At 39.8% G+C, this 14,148-nt stretch overlaps 1 pseudogene; it reads right to left on the bottom strand.

Moving 5' to 3' along the window:
- Positions 1-13,418, bottom strand: LOC117533929 (annotated as a pseudogene).
- Positions 13,419-14,148: the final 730 nt, after the last annotated feature.

Here is a 14,148-nt window from a genome sequence, read left to right as displayed (position 1 = left end):
TAGTGTTTGCCATTCATTTATTTTTTCATAAACCAATAATAATTGAACACTGGTCATGTCCACACTGAAGTGCACAGCTGATGCATATGATCTTTATTCGGGGATGATGTTGGGTATTACGTTGGTCCATAAATCCACGAAAGGCATTCTCATATTCTCTCCCACATAGCTTTCGTCCATCTTAGAGTTGAGCTCCACAAACTTCTGTCCAGTGCTGTTGAATGTTGGCCAGGTAGCAGGCACGCTCAGTTCTCCTTCGTTGGGGTCCCTGGATGGATGGATGGATATAAAGCAATCAAATAAAGACAGTTATAGTTTTCTACTTCAAATAAAGTGCCCTACGTGTATTGGGGTTACAGATAGGGTCCAAAACTAGCAAGCCACATGTCTGCGAACAAATTAATTGTATATGCTACACAAATACGATCCGTTTAATTTTCAGAATATTGGGTTGCAGATTAAAATGTTCCAAAGGGGGTTCGCTTAGCGTGAACCACTTGAAATAACTAAAGGAGAAGTTAAAAAAAGAAAGTAGAAAGAAAGTGAGGTCAAAGAAAACTATTTCTTCTAAAAAGTTAGCAAGGACTGAGAGTGTTGAAAGGTGCTATATAAATAAACTTGCCTTGGCTTCAATATCTAATTCAGGTTTGTTTGATTTCTGTGATGCTCCTATGTCTTGTGTCGGAAGATTTTTACCCTGTTCTGGCGAAGTTTGTCCAGTAGGCGATCATGTAGCCAGAGAGGTCCCGGTGGCTTTCGGCTAAATACATCAATGCTGCCGTATAAGGCTTTCCGAACACGTAAGGCACATCGTCCGTATGGTCGGCTCCCATCCACTTAGGGAAGGGTCTGAAAATGCCTGCCATCTGTCTGGGCTCAGAGAAAAGGTAGGAGTAGGTGTGGCCAGTTCTTTGGTGAGACAAGGGAAGAAAAGGGATATGACAATGAGTTCACAACGAAGAAGAATGAGTTTTCAAAACGTGTGCATCGAAAAATGGCATTACATGTGGTGAAGAGACAATCTGATTGTGACCTGTCAGGGTTGACTTGGGACTTAATCCCTGACTCAAGTGCAAACATTTGAGGCTTACTGTGTTTGAAAACAGGTAGCCAAAATGTTACACAAAAGATCTAAAAAAAACTAGAGACGAAAGGAACTTTTTACCTTTTCAGAAAAGCAAACCTCATACAAGAAAATCCTCTACTTACTGCGATGACTTCCATGAAGTTATAGAATGGTTAAACCCTGGGTTTGTTCCTTAAAGGTCACCTATTATGCAAAATCCACTTGTTCATGTGTTTTATACATAAAGACCTATATGATCCATTTATATAAAAACCTGTCTGAAAATGAGCTGATCAGATTTTGGCCACTTTATGATGTCATAACGTTTTGTTGGGTTGTGTAACCCCCCCCCCCCTTATCACCTGAATCTCCTCCTAGAGCACCATTGTGTTCTTTTTAGGGATGGGTATCATTTGAAATGTATCGATTCCGGTTCTGCTTATCGATTCCGGTTCTGCTTATCGATTCCGGTTCTTATCGATTCCCCGTTTCGATTCCAAAATTAGCTGTGCTTTATTTTAACTGAGCTATGCCTGTGGCAAGCTATTAACAGGCATTACACTGTGCCTTGTCTTTTTAGTTTTTAGTGTAGTGGAGCCTCACTTTAGAGCGTTTACCGCGATCCCATCTTTGGTGTTCTGAAGTGACTGAGCTCGTGAACTGTCTACGGGAGGAGCCTCACTGCGGGGAAACTGTGGACCTCTGTCGCCGCAACTTACATGATGCCGTTTTAAAAAATGAAGGGCGGTGCCGGCCGTCAGCGTACCGAGCCGGCCCTCAACGGCCCTCAACGGCCCTCAACGGCCCGCTGACGACTGGCCGTTCTGTGATTCTCCAGAACACACAGATGGCCAGTCCTCCCTTACACTGGCTGCATTCCACCGGGTCGCCGCGGCGCAGACGGACCCGGTGGAATACAGGGTCTACCGTGTTTAGGAACCGTTAAGCAGAACCGAAATGTTGTATGGGTACCCGGTACCCGGCATTTTCTTATCGGTTCTCATCTGGAACCGAGTTTCGGTTCCCAACCCTAGTTCTTTTTAACCAAATCTCTCTCAGAGGGGCGTGGGGAGGGGCTCCTTATTTTCATCTAAATTAACAGACAGAAAATCAGCACTTTGGAAACAGGGCTGAAACAGAGGGGATTATGGGTAATGCTGCAATGATCTATTTGGTGTTTCAGCCAATCAGAGACATGTTTTGTATATATCTGAGACCTGTAATATATTGATGAAAAACAGTATAATAGGGGACCTTTAAATTATAAAGCATGGTGTGGAACAAAAGGGCTTGTAGATAAACTGGAAGCATCTGTATAGCAAGATGTTATAATCACTTTGCGTTGTCAGCATGAAGCTTCAGTGCAGCCTGAGTAGAAGCCAGGAAGAGGAAGTCTGTTTCAATGTGAACGAGGGTTTTCTTGATGCTCTCTTGGCTGGGCGTTGGTTCCCAGGTTGAGTTATATAGTGAAAGTGCAGCCTGCCAAGCAGCGTCACCCTTATCCTTAGTGTACGCAGCCAGAAGCTTCTCCACATCCTCACTGCAATAAAGAAAGGTTTGAAAATAAGTTATAATAAAACACAACTAACCAAAGTTGCTCTGGGTAATATTAAGGTACACAAATTCACCAACAACTAGTGGTTAATTAACATGCATATTAGCAGTAGCCTATATTGGCTCTTTATTAGTCATTATAAAACACTTATTAATGCCTTATTCCACATGACCTCATTCTACAAGTAATAGGCCATTAGTTGAGAGTTTTTCCTCAATAACCCTCTAATTCAGGGGTAGGCAACCCCGGGCACGTGTGCCAGCATTGTCATATATTGAGCAGAGCATAATAAGACCAAAACTCATTAAAAAACTCATCTAATTAGAGGGTTATTGAGGAAAAACTCTCAACTAATGGTGTATTACTTGTAGAATATGGTCATGTAGAATAAGGCATTAATAAGTGTTTTATAAGTAAGGGATAATGTGCAGCGAGGCGGTCATTATGAGTAAAAGAACACCCGACAGGCTGATCAGGAGCCCGACGCGAAGCACTTGATTGCCCTAATGCCAAAGTAACTGGCAACTGAATATGTTTATCCATTTGATGTCTGGACCGTTGGGTACAAAGGACCGCAGCTCCGTGTTGAGGGTTTCATCTCCGCTGTTTTCTTGTCCCTCTTGTCTTTTTCTTTTCTTCACTGGGGACTCATCAGCCACAAACCATTCATCCAAATTACTGTGCTCTCCAAATATATAAAAATGTATATTAAAATCCTCCATGTTGCTCTCAGGCAGGAGACAAAAAAAACTATACAATTAAATCGACCGGACTTCTTTCTGCAGATGTGAGCGTCTTTAACAACGGTCAATAAATCCTTGACAGCGGTCTGTACTACTGGATTAATAACGTGTCACGTGTTCTGAATTGACCAATCAGAATCGAGTATTCAACTAAGCCATTTAATAAAGAGCCAATATACTGCTAATATGCATGTTAATGTGAACAAACGGCATCAACTCACACAGGGACGGGCAACAGGTCGATGTTGACTCTTGGAACATCGATACTCGTGAAGGCGTGTCCGTCCATGTTGTTGACTCCAGCGATGAAATCAATGTCCGCCGCATTGTGGAACAACTTGGACGGATGATCCGGCAGGAAGTCACCGTCGATGACAGGAGATAATTCCAGGTGGTAGACAATGGGTTCTGACAGGCAGATAAACATTACATAGCATTTAGCTGACGCTTTTATCCAAAGCGACTTACAATAAGTGCGTTCGACCAACAAAATACAACCTTGAAGAAAACAGAATCATAAAGTACATCAGGTTTCATAGAGCAAAACATTTCAAGTGCTACTCAACTGGCTTTAGGTAAGCCAGTCCTTTATTAGTATATAAGTGCTTTGTTAATAGTTCTATCGCTCGAAGTGGAGTCGAAAGAGATGAGTTTTCAGTCTGCGCCGGAAGGTGCCAGATAAACCAGATGCTTATAATATACAGTAGGCCTACTAACTCAATGTTTTACTTTCACAGTCATCTGTATATTTTTCTTACTCTCTAATGTTAGTTTATTTCTATTTCTATTTGAGAATTGTTTGAAATGTTGTTTGTATGATAATCTCCAAAAAGAGAATGCAAATTCATGTGTGTTTTGTCAGGGCTGTAAAACACGTTCAACAGATTAACATCTTAATCTCATTTCTAAATTTGACCCAAAGTCAGGAATCATGAGAGTATGAATATTAGCCGTATGGGAATTGAGATAGATAAAAAATAATAAATCAATGATTCACTGGGATGCCATTAAAACAATGCAGAAGGAGGGGGTGCAACACAGTGACTTTTCTCTCTACATTGCCCCGATAGAAAGCATCAGAATCTATAAACTGAAAATGCTAATTATATGTGGAGTCCTTACCACCGGCGCAGCTGGACAGATTGAAAGATCTTCCTGATCGAATGTACTTATTGTAAGTCGCTTTGGATAAAAGCGTCAGCTAAATACAATGTAATGTAATCCCGCCAGAGTTAGGACTACAGGATCTATCTCCTTCAAACAGGAAGCCATGCGCTCATCGGTGGAGCAATTGACCGCCAGAGCAACCTGGGGAGGAGTTAGAAATCATGTTTAGAATGGAAACAGACAACTTGAAAACCCCCCTAGTGTTTCCAAATGGTATATTTGTTGGGGCCGCTGTGACAATACTTTGAGGAAAGCTAGCTATTGATTCAACTCTTCGGTCTGTTTCAACTGTGCGAGTACTTGATGATTACTCGACTAACATTTCTGACATGTTAGTGACACATCAGACTGATTGGGAGCAGTTCATTGCGTTTTTTTAATCCTTGCTGAACTCTGGACACTGCACAGAGGAAAAGGCCCAACAAGCAGAAATGATGACTCTCAAATGAGTCGGGAAACATCAGAAACAAGCCTAAATCTAAATGTGCATGTCCGGCTTTATAGGGAACATAGATAGATAGATAGCTAGATGCGCAGTGGATAGAGCCTTGGTGTTGGGATTAGGGGGTCACAGGTTCAAACCCCACTGCAGTCAGCATGTCGTTGTGTCCCTGAGACACTTCACCCCAAATTGCTCCTGTGGGGATTGCCCACAGTATTCAGTATGTAAGTCACTTTGGATAAAAGCGTCTAACAAGTGACATGTAATGTAATCTAAATCCACTTTCTGTTTTAATGTTTCCAGAGCCCTGAAGTGATAAACATCTTTATTTTCTAAATATATTCCCATCTTGAATTATTCTTAAAGTTCAAAGATATTGAACTGACTGTTATTTTGTATATATTGATCGTTGTGCTTTTATTCAGGTCTTAATGTGTGCATATGTATGTTTGTCTTTGGATTGTGTATGTACATATTTGCATACATATTTTTTTATATATATTTGTTTTTGTATTTGGGATTGTGGGAAACCGTATTTCGATCTCTCTGTCTGTACACACAAACTGAAAGATTGACAATAAAGTTGACTTTGACTTTTGATACAAGGAAATAAAACATGTGAGTAAAGTGTGATGTACCTCCACAGCGTACAGGCGGGGGTTCTTGTTGATGGTCCACCGCTCTGGGCGAGGGCTCTCTTGAAAAGCCCTTTGTTGTGAGGACTCAGAATCTGAAGTGAAAGTTAGAATTCATTTCATCTCAAATAATATATCTACAGAGATGGCAAAAGTACACACATCCTCTACTCAAGCAGAAGTACAGATCCTCGTGTTTAAAAATACTCTGGTGAAAGTAGAAGTACTGACTAAACTTCTTTACTCAAGTGAAAGTAAAGAGGCTTTGAAATGTACTTAAGTAAAAAGTACCCATAACTAGCAGCTGTTTTAAAGAGTACCTGACCTCCCTTTATATTAATAGAACAATAATGTCATTGTTAGCTAATGAATGTTTCCATGCTGAACAACGGCAACATGACAACGTTTCCATTGGTCCCTCTTCTTTAGAGAAGACCAGGAAATGATGGATACACGGATCGTGTTCAAATCAATAGGCACGCAATGACTCTAAAGAATAATGATCACGCATCAAACACACATTCAGACTAAAGGAACCAGCTGTTTGGAAAATGAGAGAAGTAGAAAGTTCAGGTATTTGAGTTCAACATGTGAGAAGTAGAAAGTACAGGTATTTGAGTTCAACATGTAAGAAGTAGAAAGTACAGGTATTTGAGTTCAACATGTAAGAAGTAGAGAGTACAGGTATTTGTGTTCAACATGTGAGAAGTAGAAAGTACAGGTATTTCAGTTCAACATGTGAGAAGTAGAAAGTACAGGTATTTGTGTTCAACATGTAAGAAGTAGAAAGTACAGGTATTTGTGTTCAACATGTGAGAAGTAGAAAGTACAGGTATTTCAGTTCAATATGTAAGAAGTAGAAAGTACAGGTATTTGTGTTCAACATGTAAGAAGTAGAAAGTACAGGTATTTGTGTTCAACATGTGAGAAGTAGAAAGTACAGGTATTTGAGTTCAATATGTAAGAAGTAGAAAGTACAGGTATTTGTGTTCAACATGTAAGAAGTAGAAAGTACAGGTATTTGTGTTCAACATGTGAGAAGTAGAAAGTACAGGTATTTGTGTTCAACATGTAAGAAGTAGAAAGTACAGGTATTTCAGTTCAACATGTGAGAAGTAGAAAGTACAGGTATTTGTGTTCAACATGTGAGAAGTAGAAAGTACAGGTATTTCAGTTCAACATGTGAGAAGTAGAAAGTACAGGTATTTGTGTTCAACATGTAAGAAGTAGAAAGTACAGGTATTTGTGTTTATAGCGGCCAAAATCATAAAAATATAAGAAAGAAATATAACGCAAAGTGCCGCCGAGGCACCCGTCAGCGAATCTTACGCATGGGTAAAAATCAACGTCCGAGCAAAAATCGTTTCAGTGCAATTTATTGTCAACACATCAAGCATTTCTCTTCCTTCTTACCCGATGGTAAAAAACCATAAGCCTACCGGGTGCGCCGCTCACTACCACCTGTTTCCCATATTTATAATGAGCCGGTCTCCCCTCCCCCGGTGCCCAAAGGCTGTCTTTACAAAACAGAGGCATGGTACAACTTATTTGATCAACTTAAATAAGAATTAAAAGGAAGATTTACTATAAACAAAAAAGAACAATAAAATAAATGGATAACTATTAAATAATATAAGCTCCTAGATATGGCTTCATCAGTGTTCAACATGTGAGAAGTAGAAAGTACAGGTATTTGTGTTCAACATGTGAGAAGTAGAAAGTACAGGTATTTGTGTTCAACATGTAAGAAGTAGAAAGTACAGGTATTTGTGTTCAACATGTAAGAAGTAGAAAGTACAGGTATTTGTGTTCAACATGTGAGAAGTAGAAAGTACAGGTATTTCAGTTCAATATGTAAGAAGTAGAAAGTACAGGTATTTGTGTTCAACATGTGAGAAGTAGAAAGTACAGGTATTTCAGTTCAACATGTGAGAAGTAGAAAGTACAGGTATTTGTGTTCAACATGTAAGAAGTAGAAAGTACAGGTATTTGTGTTCAACATGTAATAAGTAGAAAGTACAGGTATGTGTGTTCAACATGTGAGAAGTAGAAAGTACAGGTATTTGTGTTCAACATGTAAGAAGTAGAAAGTACAGGTATTTGGGTTCAAAATGTAAGAAGTAGAAAGTACAGGTATTTGGGTTCAAAATGTAAGAAGTAGAAAGTACAGGTATTTGTGTTCAAAATGTAAGAAGTAGAAAGTACAGGTATTTGTGTTCAACATGTAAGAAGTAGAAAGTACAGGTATTTGTGTTCAACATGTAAGAAGTAGAAAGTACAGGTATTTGTGTTCAACATGTAAGAAGTAGAAAGTACAGGTATTTGAGTTCAACATGTAAGAAGTAGAAAGTACAGGTATTTGAGTTCAACATGTAAGAAGTAGAAAGTACAGGTATTTGAGTTCAACATGTAAGAAGTAGAAAGTACAGGTATTTGAGTTCAACAGTGTAAGAAGTAGAAAGTACAGGTATTTGTGTTCAACATGTAAGAAGTAGAAAGTACAGGTATTTGGGTTCAACATGTAAGAAGTAGAAAGTACAGGTATTTGGGTTCAACATGTAAGAAGTAGAAAGTACAGGTATTTGAGTTCAACATGTAAGAAGTAGAAAGTACAGGTATTTGAGTTCAACATGTGAGAAGTAGAAAGTACAGGTATTTGAGTTCAACATGTAAGAAGTAGAAAGTACAGGTATTTGGGTTCAACATGTAATACGTAGAAAGTACAGGTATGTGTGTTCAACATGTGAGAAGTAGAAAGTACAGGTATTTGTGTTCAACATGTAAGAAGTAGAAAGTACAGGTATTTGTGTTCAACATGTAAGAAGTAGAAAGTACAGGTATTTGGGTTCAAAATGTAAGAAGTAGAAAGTACAGGTATTTGTGTTCAACATGTAAGAAGTAGAAAGTACAGGTATTTGTGTTCAAAATGTAAGAAGTAGAAAGTACAGGTATTTGTGTTCAACATGTAAGAAGTAGAAAGTACAGGTATTTGGGTTCAACATGTAAGAAGTAGAAAGTACAGGTATTGTGTTCAACATGTAAGAAGTAGAAAGTACAGGTATTTGAGTTCAACATGTAAGAAGTAGAAAGTACAGGTATTTGGGTTCAACATGTAAGAAGTAGAAAGTACAGGTATTTGTGTTCAACATGTAAGAAGTAGAAAGTACAGGTATTTGAGTTCAACATGTAAGAAGTAGAAAGTACAGGTATTTGGGTTCAACATGTAAGAAGTAGAAAGTACAGGTATTTGGGTTCAACATGTAAGAAGTAGAAAGTACAGGTATTTGAGTTCAACATGTAAGAAGTAGAAAGTACAGGTATTTGTGTTCAACATGTGAGAAGTAGAAAGTACAGGTATGTGTGTTCAACATGTGAGAAGTAGAAAGTACAGGTATTTGTGTTCAACATGTAAGAAGTAGAAAGTACAGGTATTTGTGTTCAAAATGTAAGAAGTAGAAAGTACAGGTATTTGTGTTCAAAATGTAAGAAGTAGAAAGTACAGGTATTTGTGTTCAACATGTAAGAAGTAGAAAGTACAGGTATTTGGGTTCAACATGTAAGAAGTAGAAAGTACAGGTATTTGGGTTCAACATGTAAGAAGTAGAAAGTACAGGTATTTGGTTTCAACATGTAAGAAGTAGAAAGTACAGGTATTTGGGTTCAACATGTAAGAAGTAGAAAGTACAGGTATTGGGTTCAACATGTAAGAAGTAGAAAGTACAGGTATTTGAGTTCAACATGTAAGAAGTAGAAAGTACAGGTATTTGAGTTCAATATGTAAGAAGTAGAAAGTACAGGTATTTCAGTTCAATATGTAAGAAGTAGAAAGTACAGGTATTTGTGTTCAACATGTAATAAGTAGAAAGTACAGGTATTTGTGTTCAACATGTAAGAAGTAGAAAGTACAGGTATTTGTGTTCAACATGTAAGAAGTAGAAAGTACAGGTATTTGGGTTCAACATGTGAGAAGTAGAAAGTACAGGTATTTGTGTTCAAAATGTAAGAAGTAGAAAGTACAGGTATTTGTGTTCAAAATGTAAGAAGTAGAAAGTACAGGTATTTGTGTTCAACATGTAAGAAGTAGAAAGTACAGGTATTTGGGTTCAACATGTAAGAAGTAGAAAGTACAGGTATTTGTGTTCAACATGTAAGAAGTAGAAAGTACAGGTATTTGAGTTCAACATGTAAGAAGTAGAAAGTACAGGTATTTGAGTTCAACATGTAAGAAGTAGAAAGTACAGGTATTTGGGTTCAACATGTAAGAAGTAGAAAGTACAGGTATTTGTGTTCAAAGTGTAAGAAGTAGAAAGTACAGGTATTTGTGTTCAACATGTAAGAAGTAGAAAGTACAGGTATTTGGGTTCAACATGTAAGAAGTAGAAAGTACAGGTATTTGGGTTCAACATGTAAGAAGTAGAAAGTACAGGTATTTGGGTTCAACATGTGAGAAGTAGAAAGTACAGGTATTTGAGTTCAACATGTAAGAAGTCAAAGTAAAAGTCGGCAGAAAAATAAGTACTGGAGTGAAGTACTGATACCAGAAAGATGTACTTAAGTACAGTAACAAAGTATTTGTACTCCACTACTTCACACCTCTGTGTATCTATCAGCTCACACAATGAGTACCTGGAGGCTGACACTGGCTCCGCCTGCAGACTCCCCGAAGATTGTGATGTTCTCGGGGTCTCCTCCGAATTTACGGATGTTCCTGTGCACCCAGGCGATGGCAGCCTGCTGGTCCCAAAGACCGTAGTTTCCTGAGAGAAATCAAACGTTTAACTCCATCCCGGCAGAGATGGAAATGTACTCAGATTGTGTACTTGAGTTAAAGTAGAAGTACCAGAGTGTAGGAATACTCTGTTACAGTAAAAGTCCTGCATTCAAAATGTTACTTAAGTAAAAGTAGAACATTATTTTGTGCTTGAGTAAATGTACTTTACTCCTCTGAATCATGGTATGAGTCCTTAAAATAGTACAAATCTGGCAGGGAGGCCACCATTTATTTGGCTCTGAATAATTCTGTCTCTATTTTGAGGAAATAAACTGTCACCCACCAGCAAGTTCTGGTTCTCCAGTGCTCAGGAAGCCCAGAGAGCCGACCCGGTATCCGATTGAAACCACGATCACATTCCCTCTGTCGGCCAGCTCCTGCCCGCTGTACTGAGTGAACTTCAGGATCTGAGTACCCATCGAGCTTCCAATCATGAAGGCGCCGCCATAGATCCAGACCATGACCGGCATATCAGAGGACACTGGAAGACAGAGAGCATTAAAGGTCACCTATTATGCAAAATCCACTTCTTCATCTCTCTTCTACATCAACATGTGTCCCCTCTTCTACATCAACATGTGTCCCCTCTTCTTCATGTCTCTTCTACATCAACATGTGTCCCCTCTTCTTCATGTCTCTTCTACATCAACATGTGTCCCCTCTTCTACATCAACATGTGTCCCCTCTTCTTCATGTCTCTTCTACATCAACATGTGTCCCCTCTTCTTCATGTCTCTGCTACATCAACATGTGTCCCCTCTTCTTCATGTCTCTTCTACATCAACATGTGTCCCCTCTTCTCCATGTCTCTTCTACATCAACATGTGTCCCCACTTCTTCATGTCTCTTCTACATCAACATGTGTCCTCTCTTCTTCTTGTCTCTTCTACATCAACATGTGTCCCCTCTTCTTCATGTGTCTTCTACATCAACATGTGTCCCCTCTTCTTCATGTCTCTTCTTCATCAACATGTGTCCCCTCTTCTCCATGTCTCTTCTACATCAACATGTGTCCCCTCTTCTTCATGTCTCTGCTACATCAACATGTGTCCCCTCTTCTTCATGTCTCTTCTACATCAACATGTGTCCCCTCTTCTCCATGTCTCTTCTACATCAACATGTGTCCCCTCTTCTTCATGTCTCTGCTACATCAACATGTGTCCCCTCTTCTTCATGTCTCTGCTACATCAACATGTGTCCCCTCTTCTTCATGTCTCTTCTACATCAACATGTGTCCCCACTTCTTCATGTCTCTTCTACATCAACATGTGTCCTCTCTTCTTCTTGTCTCTTCTACATCAACATGTGTCCCCTCTTCTTCATGTCTCTGCTACATCAACATGTGTCCCCTCTTCTTCATGTCTCTTCTACATCAACATGTGTCCCCTCTTCTCCATGTCTCTTCTACATCAACATGTGTCCCCACTTCTTCATGTCTCTTCTACATCAACATGTGTCCTCTCTTCTTCTTGTCTCTTCTACATCAACATGTGTCCCCTCTTCTTCATGTCTCTTCTACATCAACATGTGTCCCCTCTTCTTCATGTCTCTTCTACATCAACATGTGTCCCCTCTTCTTCATGTCTCTTCTACATCAACATGTGTCCCCTCTGTGGAAAGAGACTCTGAAAGTTTCAGGAACAAAGATTCTCTCTCTTTTCGTCCTGATCCATTTCTATAAAAACCTGTCTGAAAATGAGCTGATCAGATGTTTGTTTACTTTATGATGTCATAACGATTTGTTGTCTTGTGTAACCATTAGCCAATCAGCAACCAAGGTAACCCCCACCCCCCCCCCTTATCACCTGAATCTCCTCCTTGAGCACCATTGAGTTCTTTTTAACCAAATCTCTCTCAGAGGGGCGTGGGGAGGGGCTCCTTATTTTCATCTAAAGTCTTTGGAAACAGGGCTGAAACAGAGGGGATTATGGGACGCTGCAATGATCTGTTTGGGGTCTCAGCCAATCAGAGACAGGTTCTGTATATATCTGAGCCCTATATTGATGAAAAACAGTATAATAGGAGACCTTTAAAGTTGTTGATTGGATCTAATATGGAGGACACTTTGTTTACCTGAGCCGTTGTGAGGAACCCAGATGTTGAGGTACAGACAGTCCGTGCTGCCTCTGGTCGTGTTAAAGGCGACGCTCACCTGGAGGCAAATGTCCTTAAACGCAGTGGCATCCAGAACATCTGATGACACCGATTTTTACGTTGTATTTTATTATATACGTTGCATTGTTGGAGGAGCTCAGGTAAGAAGAATTGCATTGCCATATCTACACTGTAGCTTTGTGCATATGACAATAAAACCTTTTAATTTGAAGTGAATTTGAATATGATCTCAGTCGGTCTACTCACCATCCCAGCCTGGGTGAGGTTTTGGTTTCATGAAAGTTTCAGGGACGTCAGCAAAGGGAATCCCCTTAGAAGACGTCCATGTGGCGGCCGGACGCCAGAGGGATGTTCTCTCCCCGAACCAAACCTCCCTCTGTGTTCACCAACCCGAGCTACAGCAAGAAAACACACAATGTTGCACACATTAGAATGGTTTTGTTATTTGAACACTAGATGGCGTAATAGGGCAACAGCATAGAACTGGTCTCCTGGCACAGGTGTATTGATTGTGACTGTGAGAGCAATAGGTTTTTGACCGTGTCTGTGAACACACTGTTTTTCTTTGGAAATAAAAGATATTGAAAGCTAAACTTCGTCGTACATGGAGATTGCACGCGTCCAAATAGTTAAAGGTGGGTGGGTTGGTAATTCACTTCAGAAACCCTTTTTGTCATATTCCATGCTCTTAGTCTTAACATCCCGATAGCAATGAATACATGAAATGCTTTGACAATAAATACGTCAATGAAAACTATTGTTACTTTTACTTAAGTGAAGCATCTGACTTCACCACTGACTTGTAGAGATACTGAACAGAAGTTAAACAGAGTTATTAGAAAGAAAAATTGTGACACTTACAGAGATCGCAGAGACCGTCTCCAGAAACACAGCGATGGCCACCAGACTCTTCATCTTCATCATGTTGACGGTGAGTGAGTTGCTTTCGGATGTCTGCCGGAATTGTAAGGCAGAACCACGCCCCGTACTCCACGCTGACCAGTGGGAGGGACATTTAAACAGCTGTGTCAACACTTTCATCTTTACTGTATCTGGATACCCTTCAACATTTAAAAAACATACATATTGCTCAAACAAAAATATCTCCTTGACCCTTGCCTTGATGTGGGTGTATGTGTGTCCACCTACGCTCCTGAATCTGCCAGCATACACGTGTACTTGATTTAGTAGTAAGGCGGTGGCGTGTGGCGCAGAGGATAGTGTGTTGGTGTTCAGGGGAGCCGAGCACAGGTTCAAACCCCACTGCAGTCAGCATGTCGTTGTGTCCCTGAGACACTTCACCCCAAATTGCTCCTGTGGGGATTGCCCACAGTATTGAGTATGTAAGTTGCTTTGGATAAAAGCGTCTAACAAGTGTCATGTAATGTAATAGAAAAGGTTTGTCTGGAAAACCTGTGGTTCTTCTTGGTTTCTTACTTTTTAAGGGTCATTGTTCTTTCTTAGAACCAAGACGTACATCATGTGTTGTTCAGAAGGGAGATTCAGCACATAAGACATCACAACTATACTAGTACAGTAAGGCAAGGCAAGGCAAGTTTATTTATACAGCACTTTTCAACACAAGGCAATGTAATGCTTTACAAAGATGAAAGACATTAAGACAGAGCATACACATGCAGGTCTCCCTTGAAAA

This window comes from Gymnodraco acuticeps, unplaced genomic scaffold (genome assembly GCF_902827175.1).
Source record: "Gymnodraco acuticeps unplaced genomic scaffold, fGymAcu1.1, whole genome shotgun sequence".
Taxonomy (NCBI): domain Eukaryota; kingdom Metazoa; phylum Chordata; class Actinopteri; order Perciformes; family Bathydraconidae; genus Gymnodraco; species Gymnodraco acuticeps.
Note: the sequence above shows the minus strand (reverse complement) of the source record. Positions and strands in the feature narration are given on the sequence as shown.